This window comes from Hyperolius riggenbachi, chromosome 5 (assembly GCF_040937935.1).
Source record: "Hyperolius riggenbachi isolate aHypRig1 chromosome 5, aHypRig1.pri, whole genome shotgun sequence".
Taxonomy (NCBI): Eukaryota; Metazoa; Chordata; class Amphibia; order Anura; family Hyperoliidae; genus Hyperolius; species Hyperolius riggenbachi.
The window spans coordinates 132491248-132509547 of record NC_090650.1 but is presented as its reverse complement, the minus strand read 5'-3'; the positions used below and the strand labels follow the sequence as shown (position 1 = coordinate 132509547).

The 18300-nt window shown below is 43.4% G+C and overlaps 1 protein-coding gene across 2 annotated transcripts in view; it reads right to left on the bottom strand.

Moving 5' to 3' along the window:
* The window catches only part of CPNE4 (copine 4), a 672213-nt gene that overhangs the window by 138907 nt on the left and 515006 nt on the right, over positions 1-18300 (bottom strand). The window lies entirely within an intron of this gene.

Here is an 18300-nt window from a genome sequence, read left to right as displayed (position 1 = left end):
GATAATGTTTCATCTTCGATTTAAAAAAGTTTTCCAGCACTTTTTCACCAAAAAAGTACCAAAAAGTAGGTGAAAAAGTTAGATAAAAATTATGTTGAGTATTTTCTTGCTTTCTGGTGGCTTAAAAGGCATTTTTTTGACAAGTTTAAAAATATCACCTAGGAGAAAACTCAGGTAAAAAAAAGTGAATTGCATATGGGCCACAGTGTGGTGAGGAGACAATGTAATTCATTCAAGCATAACTTGGTCAGACTACATACAATGGGCCTGATGCAATTGTCAGACTCACCAGCGTTAAACGCTGGTGAGTCCGATAATCAGGCGACAATAAAGTCGCCTGATCCAATTACATTTAGCCCTAGGCAGGGTGTTAAAAAAACTCGCTTGGGCGATGTTATCGCCCAGCAAGTTCCTTTCACCCTATCCTATTAGACTTTGCATGCCTCCGGGAATCGATGCTTCCCGGCAGACATGAGCATTAGCTTAGACCTGCAAAAAGCAGGTCTAAACATGCTAACGCACGTCATCGCTGCTGCATCTGGGGGTCTCCTTTAATAAGGAGGCCCCCAGAGCTTCTCACCCTGCTGCTCATCTCTGCAACCCCCCATGTAGCTGCACAGATACTGTGAAGCAATTTCCTACCCACCGCAAGTCCCTGACGTGTAATTACAGTGTATGAGTCACTGTAATTACTCCCGGTATAGCAGAGTCCCGGCAAAGCATCTTTGAATCAGCCGCCTGGGCTCCCCATTGGTTCACAGTCTGAGCCATTTTCATGCTTTGCCGGGACTCTGCTATAGCGAGAGTAATTACAGTGACTCATACACTGTAATTACATGTCGGGGACTTGCGGTGGGTGTTCAGCAGTATCTGTGCAGCTAAATGGGGGGTTTCAGAGACGAGCGGCGGCAGGCAGGGAGCTTTGGGGGTCTCCTTATTAAAGGAGACCTTCAGATGCAGCGACGGAAGATGGTGGCGGATGTTCGGCGGGTGTGCGCATGTGTGGGGAGCGAGGCCGTGGTGCTGATGGACAGCACCACCGGGTAAAACCTAGCTTCTCATTCGCCTGAGTAATACTCCCTAATGATCAGCCATCGCACAAGTGAAATTGGCAATAGGATTTGCCAGTAATCCTCGTGAAATGGCAAGGGGGTAAGTAGCTTGCATCTGGCAAGCTACTTATCACCTTGAATAGCATCAGGCCAATGTTTGTTGTAGGCTAAAGTGAATTGTAGAATTTAAAACCCTTCTCACCAGCACAAGAATTAAAAAAGAATTAGGGCACAAGAAAAATAAAATAATAGTGGGATTTAAAACCCATCATATCTGCATTAGACATTGTAAACCTTCATCTACAGTTTTGAACCAATGTATAAGCTTTGTCTCTCTTATTAGTCTTTCATTGCGCGATTTGAAGCCACCCATTAATACGACGAGAAGATCATTAAACTTAAAATTTCCAGCCCCATACATTTCCCTAAAATTAGCATGATATTACATCAATTCTGAACCATTAAAACCGTACTGGGCACCATAGCAGTAATTATGCAGTAACAAGTTTATTTTGAGGTAAAAAAGATCCAATTTACTTACAAAAAATTAACTTTTTTTTTTACAAAGAATCCATCCTGGGGTAGGTGCTTTGGCTGAGCACCTTTAAAGAAACTAGAGCTGTCTGTAGATGAACTGCAAAGGGTGATCTGGGTACTCATACTCATTGCTTCATTAACAAATGTAAGATAATCATGTTTTTCCAGGCTTTACTATTGTGGATCTATCAGCCAATTTACATATCTCTCCAAATATCTCTTTGGCTAATTTGCAGGTGTTAAGGTATTCTATATACACTATACAACATTTCTAATAAACCATTATTTTTTATGAAAATATGTTACAAATGACGTCCCTCTTGATAAAAGTACAACTGGAAGTGGGAGCTTAGGAAGGAGGGGGAGCAGACTTCTGACTAAAGATGGAGTATGAACATTGTTCAGAAGTTTTGCTGCTAATAGCCTTTTAACTTTTGAAGGACAAAAAAACATACCTAGTTAAATAATGAAAATGTTCTTATTTAATTCCTTCCAAGTTCATTGATACTTAGAGCCCGTTTCCTCTGCCCGGATCCGATCGCATCGTTCCACAGCTATCCACGGATGCGGCCGTCTGTTTCTGCCTAGGGGAATCAGATGTGTGCTGTGGATATCTGCAGCATGCCATCCATAAATTTCTCTGGTCGCATCGCATTGCAAAATTTGCATGTAATGGAAACTACTCCATTAACATAGATTGGCTTCAGGTTTGATGCGATACAATGCGATGCGAATTCGCAGCTAGTGGAAGTGGGCCCTAAATGGAATGCTACTATTAATTGTTTTACTTAGGGACACATTCACTTTTATAAAGGAACCAGTGGCGTAGCAATAGGGTTTGCAGAGGTCTGGACCGCTCCGGGTCCCTTGGGCCAGGGGGGCACCGCAGGGTCCTCCCTCAACCTCAGTATTAGCTCTTTATTAGTCCTGTGCTGATAATAATCACTTCCATAGATGCTTTGAATAGTAGTAATCATAAACAAGCTGTTCCACATCCCCCTCTTGCACCTCTGACACTGTGGTTGCCCTGTAATTTTAGTGCACCGTATCAATTGTTATGTATAGAGTGCTGGGGGACGGGGGGGGGGGGGCAATATAAAACTTGCACTGGGGTCCATTGCTCCTTAGCTATGCCAAGGAGAGGAATTGTAACCAAAATAACATAATTAATCATTTTTTGTATGCATTAATAAATTATTTTATCAGTGTTTTTCTGCAATTTCTCACAGGCGGAAATGTATTTAGTATTGTTCAATTACTGAGAGCTCTAAACCAGTACATAAACATAGCTGATCTCCCAGAATGCTCTGGGGGAGAATTCCACAGGATAAACAGCCTCAGTGGGAGGGCGGGCTACATACCATTATACAGCAATTTATAGCTACAGAAAGTGTTTCTGATGCTGAAACCAGGGTATTTAATTAAGTGGGTATCCTGGATAATGGACTGCAATCTATGTTGTTACAGTGCCTCTTTAATGAAGCTGGCATTTAAAGATACTGGACTGTTACAGGCAGATTGAAGCAGGTGGCTTTGGTGCGGCTGTGCTATTCACAACTCGACACCTACATAGACAATTGCTTAGTTTGGCCACCTGCATTGCTTAGTTTGGACATGGAACCTTGGCTATAATATAGCCCAGAGCTATAACGGTTATGAGTTTGGCTACACTTTGTGTGCAAAACTAAAAGCTGTGTGGAATAATGTCTGTGATGGCTTTCGTTTACCTCAGAGTTCCCAAGTTCAGATACAATTCAAAGCAGTGAGGTTAAATGCAGTAGTATCATTTACATGCAATGATAATACTTGAGAAGCACCAACTGTCATCCTCACATCGTATAGACATCCATTAACTTCAAGCAGACATCTCTAGAGTATGACAGGATGAAAAACACTGTCATGGTTTTGATATGGACACACCTGGGTTTATCCTACAAAGTCGAATAGAGGAATTATATTAAATAGCAGTTAAAAAAGTTTGAATGGCATAATTACAAACCGCACTTTATTTTTGTTAATTTTAAGTATCTCACCCGGATCATGAAAGAGTTAAATCACAATGATGTGAACATCCTCAATTGATAGGTACAGATCATTCTCTCTTGCTTGAACAGTACATGGAAGAAAGGACTATTTTAAATCCTATTTTTAATCAGAAGCATCTGTAGAAGCTCACACACCTGTACACATAAAATCATTTAATCTCCAGAGATGATTTTTTTCTTTCTGTCATTGGTGAAATCAGACGACAGCTGTATGAAGACAGCTGACATTTGTTACAGTGCCTGCAAGCTTATATTACATGTTATGAAATGAATGATATAGGTAGCCCATCCGTCTGAATCAATAAGTATCACAGGTCATTCTATGAGGTATACTGAGAGGTCTAGATTTGCTGGATGTGTTTATTTGCTTTCTTTCAGCTTCCTGATGGACAATATCACATGTTATTGTACTATAATAATTGTTTTTGGAACTGCCCCTTTGTCTCAAGTTGCAGCTGAGCAAGTTGAATGGGTCGTATAGGTGTTGTTTGGCTCCAAAGGGGAATGCTCCAAACAAAAGCGAATGGTCGATCTCAAAAACCATCTGGGCTCAGTAAACTGTCTGGATGAGAGTACTTTTAAACATTAAGAAGAACATGAATTCATATAATTTGAGATTGGCATTAAACTAAATTTTCCAAATAAAAGTAAAACTTAAGCCAATCTGAAAGAAAGTCATATACTCACCTATGTAGAGGAAAGGCTCTGGGTTCCATAGAGCCTTCCCAGTCCACTCCCCATGTCCTCGCCCTGGGTCCACCATTGACTCCCCAAGTGGCCGAACATGCCTTTGAGAGTGAACCTTCAGAGGAATACCAAAGACGTGGACTTTGGGGGACAACAATAGACCGAGGGTGTGGAGAGAGGATCGGGAAGGCTCTATAGAGTGCTTCTCAAACATGTCCTCATGACTCCCCAATGGTGCATATATTGCAGGCAACCTCACCTATGCACAGGTGGGGTAAGTAGTGTCTAAGCTAGGTGGATTCCATGTAGATGAGACACTATTTACACCACCTGCATAGGTCATGTTTGTTTTGCTAGGTTGCTTCTATTTGCAAACACACATGGTAGATTATAACTGGTAGGTTTTAATCATGCTTATCACAAAGAACTGTGTCTATTACACACACAGGGAGGAACCAACAAGTTGAACAAAACGAAATCATTAATAATAGTAGAGAGACACCTAGGGCCATATCCTATTCAAGGTGATAAGTAGCTTGCAGATGCGAGCTACTTATCACCTTGCCATCGCGCGAGGATTACCGGCAAATCCTATTGCCCATATCCTTCGCGCGATGGCCGATCGTTAGGGAGCATTACTCAGGCGAAAGCCTGAGCGATGCTCCCTGTTACCGAGCGATGGGAAGTGAGGTTTACGCTGTGGTGCTGTCCATCAGCACCACGGCCTCACTCCCCACACATGCGCACTCGTCCGCCGAACATCGCCGACATCTTCCGCGCAGCATCTGGGGGTCTCCTTTAATAAGGAGACCCCCAGAGCTCCCCGTCGGGTCGCCGCACAGTTTAGAAGCCAGCGCGCAGCTCTGCCGGGCTCCTCTGTCATACGTACCGCCGCCAATCACCCGCCGCCTCTCGCCGCAAAATCCGTCACGTAATTACAGTGTATCTAACACTGTAATTACTGTGCGCATAGAAGGAGCCCGGGCAAAGCATCTTTGAATCTGCAGCCGGGCTCCCCATTGGTCTGCTGTCTGAACCAATAAAATAGCTCACACAGCAGACCAATGGGGAGCCCGGCTGCAGATTCAAAGATGCTTTGCCCGGGCTCCTTCTATGCGCACAGTAATTACAGTGTTAGATACACTGTAATTACGTGACGGATTTTGCGGCGAGAGGCGGCGGGTGATCGGCGGCGGTACGTATGACAGAGGAGCCGGGCAGAGCTGCGCGCTGGCTTCTAAACTGTGCGGCGACCCGACGGGGAGCTCTGGGGGTCTCCTTATTAAAGGAGACCCCCAGATGCTGCGGCGACGACGTGCGTTAGCTAGTTTAGACCTGCTTTTTGCAGGTCTAAGCTAACGCTCATGTCTGCCGGGAAGCATCGCTTCCCGGAGACATGATAAGGGTAATTGGATTCCGTGTTAAGAACTCGCTGGGCGATTAAATCGCCCAAGCGAGTTCTTTTCCGCCTGGGGGGGTCTAAAGTTTAATTAGATTAGGCGATGCCCCCATCGCCTAAGTTAAGAACTCGAGTTCAGCAATAGAATATGGCCCCTAGTGGCTAAACTGCAATACTACATATTGCTACGAGTGAGGTTGCCTGCAAAACATGCAAGAAAGATTTTACAATGGGCAAACAATAACTAAATCATTTATAAATAATTATTGTAAAAAATTATGGACATTTTTCATCATGTTATTTTCACCGTAGTTTCTCTTTAAGAATGGATTCAGGTTAAGAACAAGCCTACAGTGCCTATCTCATTTGTATGTGTGTGTATATATATATATATATATATATATATATATATATATATATATATATATATATATATATATATATATATATATACACAGTGGGTTGCAAAAGTATTCGGCCCCCTTGAAGTTTTCCACATTTTGTCATATTACTGCCACAACATGAATCAATTTTATTGGAATTCCACATGAAAGACCAACACAAAGTGGTGTACACATGAGAAGTGGAAACAAAAATCATAAATGATTCCAAACATTTTTTACAAATAAATAACTGCAAAGTGGTGTGTGCATAAATATTCGGCGCCCTTTGATCTGAGTGCAGTCAGTTGCCTATAGACATTGCCTGATGAGTGCTAATGACTAAATAGAGTGCACCTGTGTGTAATCTAACGTCAGTACAAATACAGCTGCTCTGTGAGGGCCTCAGAGGTTGTCTAAGAGAATATTGGGAGCAACAACACCGTGAAGTCCAAAGAACACACAAGACAGGTCCAAGACAGGTCAGGGATAAAGTTATTGAGAAATTTAAAGCAGGCTTAGGCTACAAAAAGATTTCCAAAGCCTTGAACATCCCAAGGAGCACTGTTCAAGCGATCATTCAGAAATGGAAGGAGTATGGCACAACTGTAAACCTACCAAGACAAGGCCATCCACCTAAACTCACAGGCCGAACAAGGAGAGCGCTGATCAGAAATGCAGTCAAGAGGCCCATGGTGACTCTGGACGAGCTGCAGATATCCACAGCTCAGTTGGGAGACTCTGTCCATAGGACAACTATTAGTCATGCACTGTACAAAGTTGGCCTTTATGGAAGAGTGGCAAGAAGAAAGGCATTGTTAACAGAAAGCATAAGAAGTCCCATTTGCAGTTTGCCACAAGCCATGTGGGGGACACAGCAACCATGTGGAAGAAGGTGCTCTGGTCAGATGAGACCAAAATCGAACTTTTTGACCAAAATGCAAAACGCTATGTGTGGCAATAAACTAACACTGCACATCACTCTGAACACACCATCCCCACTGTCAAATATGGAGGTGGCAGCATCATGCTTGGGGGGTGCATCTCTTCAGCAGGGACAGGGAAGCTGGTCAGAGTTGATGGGAAGATGGATGGAGCCAAATACAGGGCAAACTTGGAAGAAAACCTCTTGGAGACTGCAAAAGACTTGAGACTGGGGCGGAGGTTCACCTTCCAGCAGGACAATGACCCTAAACATAAAGCCAGGGCAACAATGGAATGGTTTAAAAAAAACATATCTATGTGTTAGAATGGCCCAGTCAAAGTCCAGATCTAAATCCAATCGAGAATCTGTGGCAAGATCTGAAAACTGCTGTTCACAAACGCTGTCCATCTAATCTAACTGAGCTGGAGCTGTTTTGCAAAGAAGAATGGGCAAGGATTTCAGTCTCTAGATGTGCAAAGCTGGTAGAGACATACTGTGAGGCTTGGTGGTGTATTCTCCACAGTCAGCATGCAACGCATGAGCTGACGTGGAGGAGGTACACACACTAGCACAAGGAAACAGGCTATCCCTAGTATAGTGGAGGGGAGGACTGACTCCAGAAGGAGATTGTGGCGCACAGAGCCGGTGCAGATCCGACAGCCACAAACAATACTTTTGCGATAACGTCTCAGCGCAAGGTAGCGCTGAGCGCATAAACCAGAACTGAGGAGATCAGGACAGGTAGACAGAATGAACGCTTGCTAGCTAGCCGCTACTTAGTGACAGCAAGCGTCCACAACAAGACAGACTGGAATGAGGCAGCAATGCGTAGCAGCGATGGCGTGCCTCACAAAGACAGGACAGGATAGTCAGGAAATAGCAGGATCAAGATAGATGAACGTAACACAGACAAAAATACAATAAGTATGTTTTCCTAGCGTATTACAATTACAGCTATCAATGAAACTATTTGTAACGTCTGACTAACATATGTATATATCGGCAATGAACCGATATATAACATAAGCAGGAACACTGACTTAGACTGGAGCAATACAGGGAACAGGACTCAGAAGGATTCGCTATCTCTTCGCAGAGATGAACGCAATCCACAAATGGTAACAGAACAGGATTCAGAAGGATTCGTTATCTCTTCGCAGAGATGAACGCAATCCACAAACGGTAACAGAACAGGATTCAGAAGGATTCATTATCTCTTCGCAGAGATGAACGCAATCCACAAACAGAACCAGGAGCAGGGTAACTACCTCAGCACGGGTGGTCACGGTACGCGCAACCTACCAAAACGTGCTGGAAAGCTGACTAACTGCACACAGGATATAAACAGTTCGTGTACGTATACATCAGCGACACTGATGTATCAACGTAACACGAATACAAGGAAAATAATAAACGTGCTGGTATGCATATATATGGGCAATGAACCAATATATGATGCAAAACCAGCAAAGTATCTTTTAGAACAAGAAACACGATCGGGGGCTGAAGCGACAGCAAGACAAGCTTAAACTGAAGCTATGAAAACCCGAGGAGTCCTGCAGGAAGCAGATCTTTATACTGAGGTCATCCAATGGGAGCAGACATGCAGATTCCCACACAGGTGAATGATAATCAATCACAAGCTGACAGCAGGGAAAGGCAGACAAAGCTATGCAGCTTGCATGAAAAGAGATCAGAACTACCTGAGCTGCAGCACTACTACTTCCAGCAATGCCTGCTGCAGCAGCGATCATTACAGTACCCCCGCCCTTAAAAGCGGATTCCAGACGCTTTTCAAAACTGAAATTCCCAACAAAACAGTCTGACTGATAATTCATGATGACCGGGACAGCCCGGCAAGACCGAATTCCAGAATCAGTCCCCACAAGACTGGACCCATCAGAACCAGAACCTACAGAACCATGCCCATCAGTACTACAAGCCCCAGTGTGACACCCATCAGAACCATGATTTCCAGAAGAAAGCCCTCCGAAACTCCCTGAGCGATACCCACCGCCTTCCAGGAACCGTTCAAAAACGCCAAAGCCTTTGCAATGCCCACCGGGACTGACTTTACCAACACAAAACCCACTGTTGAACCAGTCCAAGGCACCAGGACAAGTTTTCTCAGAGACCTCCCAGAACACCTTGAAGCTCCAAAGAGATCCCCATAGGTCAGAACGCCCCTTAGGCTCACATGGAGAACTATCAAGAACCCCTATGGAACCTAGGGCAATTCCCGAGTCAGGGCCACAAGGACAAACATCAAGATCAGGGCTTTCAGGGACCAGAACCATCTCTGGGCATGCAGGCAGACTGGCAACATCAGAACATGTTCCCACTAAGGAAGCATCAGAGCACGCTAACACCTTAGACACACTTGGGCATTCTGGCACACAAATAACATCTGGGCACACTGGCACAGGAGAAACCTCTGGGCATGTCAAGGAACTGTGAGCCTCAGGGTCAGCCAAGACAGGACCAAAACCAGGACTGGCCAAAAAAAAATCATCATGACTAGACTTCGCAACTACTGGACTTTTACACGAGAATGCAGGATCAGACTTAGATGTCGCTGATTCCAGCAAAGTCAGTAACAAATCAGATTCAGGGGCACTAACAAGACAGGACAAATCTTCTGATGTATGCACTGAACCAGATAGGGACTCCACAACTACCTCTGGACTGGACAGAGACTCATCTAATACACTGGATTGGAGCTCATGAGGCGCTGCAGAACAAGTCAGTATTGCAGCAGCCCCCACTGGACTAGGCAAAACTGAGGAATTCCCTGGACAGGAAGGGGACTCTGGAACCTCTGCCACAGCGGCCAGAGAACCAGAATCTTTCAGGATACAGGGCTGGGTTTCAGGAACACTCATCAGACCGGATTGAAATTCTGAGATTTCTATTATTTTGACCAGAGAATCAGAATTATCCATGTTACAGGGCAAGACTTCTGAAACATTCAGAGGACAGGGCTGGAGTTCCTCGGCTGTTACAACACTGGAGAGGGACTCAACAACATTGGTTAAATCAGACTGTGTACAGGGCAAGGTATCTAACACACTTGCTGACGAGGACAATATTTCAATGGCTTCTGCTTTGCTGGGCAGAAATTCATCAAGTTTTATTAGAGCAGACTGTAATTCCAAAACAGCTGCTAGACAAGTGAATATTACTGCAACACCAACTGAGGTAAGCAGTGCCTCAGACTCCTCTGCTAGAGGGTTTGAAGTATCCAAAGTACTGGGTGAAGCATAAGACTCTGCGACCCCAGCTTCACTGGACAGGATCACTGAACAGTCCATATTGCAGGGCAAAACCATGGAAGCACCTGCTGGACAGCATAATGATTCTGTGACCTGAGTTTCATTGGAAAGATCTACTGCACAATTCATGGTACAGGGCAAATTTACTGGAACATTTTCTGAACAAGGTAATAATTCTACGATTTCAGGTTCACATAGCAGATGCTCTGAGCTATTCACAAAACTAGAGCGAGGTGTAGAAACAGGAAGATCAAGACACAATGTTTGCGCATCTGAATCACCATTCATTTGTAAAATTGGAAAATTCAGATGCTGGGGTTCTGAGGTTTCTAGACAGGATTGCTGGGACTCGGAAACTGATGTAGTGCATCTATTGGCATCTGCTGGATCAGACAGGAGTTGAACTTTATTAACACAGGTAATTTCTGCAGAAGTGTTTGCAGAGGCAGGCAAGATTTTTCTGGTGTCTGTTTCACTGAACAAAGAGTCATGAGTACTGGCTAGGCTGGACTCGGAAGTCAGCAGGACCTCTGGATTCTCTGCTGAGAAATTTGCGCAGGGCAAGATTAAGAATGTATCAGTGGCTTCTGTTTTACTGGTAAGTAACACTGAGTTATCCATGGTACAGGGTGGAATTGCAGGAACTTCAATTTCACACAAAAAGAGCTCCGAATCACCTGCTGAATCAGCCAAAGGTGCTGAAGCAGGCGGGTCAGAACGCCAAATTTGCGAATTCGGAGTCACATAAAAATCATCCAAAATCAGTTCCCACACATCAATCAATGGAGCCACAAAGTCATACCCACACACACCAGTTTTTATTAGGTTATAGGCAGACTTAATGCATGCATTCAATACTAATTCACTTTTTGCACTGTAAAATTGACAAAATGAACTTGAATCATTCTTCCATTCATTGACCAGAGCTTCCATCTCTCCTTTCTCAAATGGAGGATTCCAAGCATACTTAACAGGCAGATCATGGTTTGCAGATATGATTGTAGCAGGGACATATATTGGGTTAATTAGCAGGTGATTGGCAGATTCCTTATTCCTAAGAATCTCCAATACCTGTAGCAAGTGCTGAACTGTAGTGTATGCAAACTTTCCTTGCTTCACAAATAAGTTGATTTGTTCAATACTCTGTAATATCTCCTCATAATCATACTCAGATAATTCTTTTAAACAAAAATCTTTATTTTCCCTAGCCAGGGAGGAAAGTTCATTAGTAGTTTCATAAGTCCATTTAACTCCCCTGAAAGACAATTGCATTTCATTATCTGTTAATGGCAGAATCTCATTATAGGTCTCAGTCGCTAAGGATAACGACTCTGCAGATCGGACACGTTTCTTAGAACGTTTGCGTTTTGCCTTAGACCCTGCTGTTTTTGGTGATTTATTCAAGGCTGCAGGAAAATTATCAGTAACACTTTCTGCTTGCTGAACATTTTTGCAAGCAATTGAAGGAGAAGCTGATTGGCCTGCTGCCAGGAGTTCATTAAGAGGAAAAGGCAATGGATCTATGCGCAACCAGTTATGGATCACAAACGCTAGAAATTCCAGCGGCCTCTCTTTCAAATCGGAATGATTGAGAACATCAAATGCCCACTGGAATAATTCCCCTTTAAACAAAATATAACTTAGTTGGAGTGCCCAGGTTGAAACAGGAGTCGCTTGGAGATCGGGATTGGCCAGGAACCTGGAACATTCAGAGAAAAACTCATTTTCTGTTTCAGAGTTAAGTTCTTCAAATTTCTTAAAGGAACAGGAACCATAATTAACAGTGTCATACTTTCTGGGAATCCCCCCCACAATGGGGATTGGTAATGGGGTTTTCATAATGTGAGGCTTGGTGGTGTATTCTCCACAGTCAGCATGCAACGCATGAGCTGACGCGGAGGAGGTACACACACTAGCACAAGGAAACAGGCTATCCCTAGTATAGTGGAGGGGAGGACTGACTCCAGAAGGAGATTGTGGCGCACAGAGCCGGTGCAGATCCGACAGCCACAAACAATACTTTTGCGATAACGTCTCAGCGCAAGGTAGCGCTGAGCGCATAAACCAGAACTGAGGAGATCAGGACAGGTAGACAGAATGAACGCTTGCTAGCTTGCCGCTACTTAGTGACAGCAAGCGTCCACAACAAGACAGACTGGAATGAGGCAGCAATGCGTAGCAGCGATGGCGTGCCTCACAAAGACAGGACAGGATAGTCAGGAAATAGCAGGATCAAGATAGATGAACGTAACACAGACAAAAATACAATAAGTATGTTTTCCTAGCGTATTACAATTACAGCTATCAATGAAACTATTTGTAACGTCTGACTAACATATGTATATATCGGCAATGAACCAATATATAACATAAGCAGGAACACTGACTTAGACTGGAGCAATACAGGGAACAGGACTCAGAAGGATTCGCTATCTCTTCGCAGAGATGAACGCAATCCACAAATGGTAACAGAACAGGATTCAGAAGGATTCGTTATCTCTTCGCAGAGATGAACGCAATCCACAAACGGTAACAGAACAGGATTCAGAAGGATTCATTATCTCTTCGCAGAGATGAACGCAATCCACAAACAGAACCAGGAGCAGGGTAACTACCTCAGCACGGGTGGTCACGGTACGCGCAACCTACCAAAACGTGCTGGAAAGCTGACTAACTGCACACAGGATATAAACAGTTCGTGTACGTATACATCAGCGACACTGATGTATCAACGTAACACGAATACAAGGAAAATAATAAACGTGCTGGTATGCATATATATGGGCAATGAACCAATATATGATGCAAAACCAGCAAAGTATCTTTTAGAACAAGAAACACGATCGGGGGCTGAAGCGACAGCAAGACAAGCTTAAACTGAAGCTATGAAAACCGAGGAGTCCTGCAGGAAGCAGATCTTTATACTGAGGTCATCCAATGGGAGCAGACATGCAGATTCCCACACAGGTGAATGATAATCAATCACAAGCTGACAGCAGGGAAAGGCAGACAAAGCTATGCAGCTTGCATGAAAAGAGATCAGAACTACCTGAGCTGCAGCACTACTACTTCCAGCAATGCCTGCTGCAGCAGCGATCATTACACATACCCTAAAAGATTGGCAGCTGTAATTGCAGCAAAAGGTGGTTCTACAAAGTATTGACTCAGGGGGCCGAATAATTACACACACCCCACTTTGCAGTTATTTATTTGTAAAAAATGTTTGGAATGATGTATGATTTTCGATCCACTTCTCACATGTACACCACTTTGTATTGGTCTTTGGAATTCCAATAAAATTGATGCATGTTTGAGGCAGTAATGTGACAAAATGTGGAAAACTTCAAGGGGCTGAAAACTTTTGCAACCCACTGTGTATATGTATATATATATATATATATATATATATATATATATATATATATATATATATATATATATATATATATATATATATATATATATAGTCCAGGGGGGGTCAGCAGCTATCACAGGCTGGAGGTTGAAGGTGCTCGCAACTGGGGGTGCCCAAACCCCTTAGGGTATACAAAGAAGCACAAGGAGTTGTGGCACACAGCTCTTTTCTTTATTGAGAGCAAAAACTTGCAAACAGCAACAGCAGACAGTTTCGGACTTCCTCGACCTTTATCAATGCCAAATAACAAATGAATGCATGGTCATATATATACCCGACGCAACAGGAAATGACATCATGGCAAAATAGGATCCACCCCTTAGTTTTATCACCAAGCAATGGGAAACAAAAAATACAGGAAGTGTCAATCATATACACTTATCTCCTTAATCATTAATCAGTCCATGATCCAAATCGCGTAGTAATATTCTCTCAACCAGTGTAACAGTCAATTTCTTTATATAACCCTAAGAGAGGAAAAGATTATAAACACAAGTGTAAGTTAGGAGCAAAGCCAAGTCCCTTTTCAAGGACACATACCTCATCTTGCGATAATTGGGCATCCGAGAGGTTCATTATGGCAGTCATCGTCTTTGGCTGCGTGTCACCCGACGTTCCGGTGGATCGTGTGTTATTGGAGGTGCTAAAGCGACCTCTCCTGTGCTCTGTGTTTGTAGGAGCTCTGTCAGGACAGTGAGTTCTGATCTTCCAGTCGCGAAACACTGGAAGGAAGCTGGACATAGAGATGTGGACCTAAAATATATGGTTATAGATCATATTCCAAAACCTAGACGTGGGGGTGACAGGATCTTAATGTTAAAACGCTGTGAAGTCATGTGGATTCACAAATTAGGTAGTCTATATCCAGGTGGCCTAAATAAGGATTTCGACTTACACTTGTTTTTATAATCTTTTCCTCTCTTAGGGTTATATAAAGAAATTGACTGGTACACTGGTTGAGAGAATATTACTACGTGATTTGGATCATGGACTGATTAATGATTAAGGAGATAAGTGTATATGATTGACACTTCCTGTATTTTTTGTTTCCCATTGCTTGGTAATGAAACTAAGGGGTGGATCCCATTTTGCCATGATGTCATTTCCTGTTGGGGCGGGTATATATATGACCATGCATTCATTTGTTATTTGGCATTGATAAAGGTCGGGGACGACTGAAACTGTCTGCTGTTGCTGTTTGCAAGTTTTTGCTCTCAATAAAGAAAAGAGCTGTGTGCTGCAACTCCTTGTGCTTCTTTATATATATATATATATATATATATATATATATATATATATATATATATACATACATTTACACAGAGGCGGCCTTAGAGTATGCGGGGCCTGGGGCATGTGTCATATGCGGGGCCTAGAGCCATAAGTGTAGGCTATATACTATACCACCACACTCACGGGCTTGTCCACCTCTAATGCAGTATGCCTTATTATTGTTTTAAAACGTGTTAAAGGACACTAAGCCAACCAATATAGGAACAATTACAATACAAAATGTAATCAAATGGCCAATAGCACTACCATTTGCCATTTGATTACATTAGGTATTGTAATTCTGATATTGATTTAGTGGCCTTTAACCAACTGATGGGTTCTAGGCTGGCCTGGGATGGGTGCTAGGCTGAATGAATCAAAGGTTTCGGATTGATCCCATCAAATTGGCTGGTGGTAATTCTGCCATTAATGGATGTGACCGATCGTTTCTACCTGATTTTCACAGAAACGATCGGCTGATGTAGGGTTGGGGGGAAAGGGGTAGGGAGCGAGAGAGAGAGAGAGAGGGGAAGAGTGGAGAGAGGGGGTGAGACAGAGAGGGGGAGAGAAAGAAGAGGAGAGAGACAAGGAGAGAGAAGGGGGGCGAGAGAAAGGAGGAGGGAGAGAAGAGAGGGTGGAGGGGAGGAGAGAGATGGTGGGAGACACGCACACACACACACTGTGTCCACTCTGCTACCTGTGACAAGTTGTCTAGGGGACCTCTCTCCTGTCTTGACACATGACACTGCTGGTGGCTGCTGCCTGGGGGGGCTGAGCTGGCTCAGCGCTGTCATTCACGCAATGTAGGCAGAAACGATGGCACACCGGTCCTCTCCTACACATTCCAGCTCACACAGAAGCAGCACATTAATTACGTGCTGGCTGTGCTGATGGCGCATCTCTGCATTCTCCCTTCCTGGCTATCTAGCCTGCAGGGACGTGTACAGCAACAGCACACGCTGCTGATGGGCAATGCAGCCTTTCAAATCCCCCTCCTACCCCAGTCCTCACTAGCCTGCGTCCATACCCAAACAGCCAGGGGGCGGGGCAACACTCTCTCCTGAATGGATGAAATTGACCCAGAGGCAAGCCAATCTAGGAAGTGAGGTGGGGGGTCTCGGAGTCAGCAGCTGAGCATGGAAATTTTCTGTGCCGGTAAAAATATATAATACTGGTGCCGGCTTTGTGTAAGATTTACCGGCTGCGTGGCAACCCTATATGGTGGGCATGACATGCGGGGCCCTCTTCAAGTGCGGGGCCTGGGGCGGTCGCCCCACTTGCCCCCCCCAAAGGCCGCCTCTGCATATACACACACACACACACACACACACACACACACACACACACACACACACACACACACACACACACACACACACACACACTCATGCACACAGTTAAAGGACAACTGAACTGGGAGCTATATGGAGGTTGCCATATTTACTTCCTTTTAAACAATACCAGTTGCTGGCCAGCTCTGCTGACCTGTCTGCAGTAGTGTCTGAATAACGCCAGAAGCAAGCATGCAGCCAAGACAGATCTGATAATGTCAGACACCTCTGATCTGCTGCATGCTTGTTCAGGGTCTATGGCTAAAAGTATTAGTGCTAGAGGATCAGCAAGATAGCCAGGCAACTGATATTGCTTAAAAGGAAATAATTATGGCAGCCTTCATACCCCTCACACTTCAGTTGTCTTTTAAGCAATTCTCACAGAGAATCAATGTCTGTTACTCTAAGAATCTAAAAGGCTGTAAAATGTCTGTGCTATAATGAGTATTTCCAACAGTAAAGAGTTCTCATCACCCCCTCCTCCAAGGATAGTTCTAAAGAGCTTGATTCTAGTCCCAATTGCCACAACAAGCTGTCAGATTGGACCGTGTACATTAAGGCCACATTAAGGAGACAAGAACGCTCATTAGGTCATAAACAATAGACCCAGCAAAGATGGTGTAGTATAAAACATTTAGCACAACATATTTTTTAATTAGTGCACCAACAGACAGAAGATGGGAAATGGAGAAAACAATCATATATAAGGGAATTCTGGAAAAAAATTGTCATTACTGAGAAACACAATTGATTGCGCAGTGTGGAGGAAAGGAGTTGAAGCAGTATAAGCTGCCAAGTAAGCCAAAATACATCTCACACTAAAACACTAAAACTTTCAATTTAGCTGAAGAAACTGTAGTTGCTTTTAAACACACATTTTATGAGTAAACTAATATATATATATATATATATATATATATATATATATATATATATATATATATATATATATATATATATATATCAAAAGTAAAAGCAAAGTAAACTGTAAAAGCTTTTATGGTCATATGAAATTGCAGAGTAAAAATAAATATATTCGACTGATATATATATATATCAGTCGAATATATTTATTTTTACTCTGCAATTTTTTATTTATTTGATTTCGCGATTTGCACAGATTTGTACGCTTTATCAGTTTCTTACTCTGACACTAATGACATCACAGAGACATGCTATAATGATGACATTAGCCTCCTTGTCTCTATTTCATATGACCATAAAAGCTTTTACAGTTTACTTTGCTCTGCATATAATCATTGTCTATTGCTTTTATTTAAAAAGCCAGCTTGTATTTCAGTATACAGTATATCCTCACTTGTTACAATAAAAGCTTGGACACCGTACAGGGATCTAATGAATCAATACGATTTAAGTTATCCCACTTTCTACTATTGTGCATGGCAAAATCCCACTCCAATGTTATTATTGTTCGCTATGGTTACTATGTTATCACTACAGAAGAAGAATCTGACACAGAGCGCTGGCAAGAGGAAAGATGTCTGAAAATGGGCACATTAACCTCTTGAGGAATGCAGTGTTAAACCCCCCTAAAGACCAGGCTGTTTTTCCTGAAATTGGCCACTGCAGCTTTAAGGCCAAGCTGCAGGGGTGCACAACACAGCACACAAGTGATTCCCCCCCCCCTTTTCCCCCCACCAACAGAGCTTTCTGTTGGTGGGGTCTGATCCTCCCCACAGTGTATTTTTTTTTTTTACCAAATATTCACATTAATTTTTTATTAATAAATTTTACTTTTTTTATTTTTTTTTCCAAAACCCCTCCCTCCCCCCAGCCAGCCAATCATGGCGATCGGCTGCCATAGGCTTCTGCCTATGAGAGCCGATAGCTCTCTTGTCCCCCAGGGGAATAGCCGTGCCACACGGCTGTCCTGATTGCCGCTCGGAGACTGAAGACGGGGCGAAGCTCCGCCCCCCAAGCAGGAGATGCGTGCGCAGCCTGTGCGCGATCTCCTGCAGTATCTG